Source organism: Tarenaya hassleriana, unplaced genomic scaffold (assembly GCF_000463585.1).
Source record: "Tarenaya hassleriana unplaced genomic scaffold, ASM46358v1 Cleome12, whole genome shotgun sequence".
NCBI classification, from domain to species: Eukaryota; Viridiplantae; Streptophyta; class Magnoliopsida; order Brassicales; family Cleomaceae; genus Tarenaya; species Tarenaya hassleriana.
Window position 1 is genome coordinate 1,302,726 of NW_010962392.1, and position 1,346 is coordinate 1,304,071.

Here is a 1,346-nt window from a genome sequence, read left to right on the forward strand (position 1 = left end):
ATGCTCCACCGAGAGAATGAGACACGTGAGTGCACGTGCTCCACCTCGAGAGGGAGTGTCCTAGCGCTCCAACCTACACCGACTCTGCCCGGTGACCCGACACCTCCCTGCTCATACCATCTCCTGAGCATCCTACCCGAGGAAGCTCCACCTAAATGTGGAAACCTCACCTCCTGACCTACCACCGAGAACCGAAGCAACTTCGGTTACTCCTCCGAGGTCAACACGTCCTTCTACCTCGGACTCTCCCTACCTCATCATCCGGGACCTACAACACCTTCTTGTAGTGTCCCTACCTACCCGCGGAACAACTCACTCCACTGGTCCTTGGCCTACTCCTGCACCCGATTTCTCGGGTTTGCGCGAGACCCCTAGTCCTTCCACCATACCCTTTTTCGGGGTATACCGAGCTAGAATATCTAGCTCCATCATCCTAAGACGATAAAACCTGAGTCTGAAACCGACTCAACCCGGAAGTGACTTCCCCGACCCTAGAAGTGATGTAACATGACACGAGGGATGAGACCGAACCCTAGAGGACTTAACCCTAGGTATGTTTCTACCTAGCCGTGCTTAAACACGCTCTAACCCTAAGTCTATCGGTCCTAAACCTAGGTACGTCTCTACCTAATCAGACCTACAAGACCTAGAGAACACGACCTGACCGGACTTAACCTAGGCACTCAACCTAAACCGATCTAGCGGACCTTAAACCAAGTCTAACCGGACATCTCCCTAGGTACATCTTACCTAAACGGATCTAACACACTCTAGACCAGACCTGATTGGACTTAACACAAGGTATATTTCTACCTAACCGACCTCCTAGACTCTCGCACAAACCTGATTGGACTTACCCTAGGCATAATTTTGCCTAACCGACCTATTAGACTCGAAACACAGCCTACCTTAAGACCTGATTACGTCTAACCAGACCTAACTTAAGGCTACACAGACCTGATTACGTCTAATCAGACCTACAACACCGAGTCTACATGGCCCTCAACAAAGTCCTAACCAGTCCTACGATCCCGAGTCTACCCGCTCCCTTACAAAGTCCTAATCAGACCTACCCAAGTGCTACCTAGACCCTAACAGCCCTAGTTAGACAACCAAAGGTCCCGACTAGACTATCACACGACCCTAATCAGACCTAAGCCAACCATAGTCGACCAACCCCTGATTAGATGACCCTAAGTCCTAGTCAATCACCTAAAAGTCCTAATCATCAAACCTAAGCCAACCCCTATTGACTTACCAACCCCTGATTAGACTTTTAGCAACCTAATCAGACCTAAAATAAGCCTAATAAGACCTACTTTACTTCTGATCAGATCCAATAAACG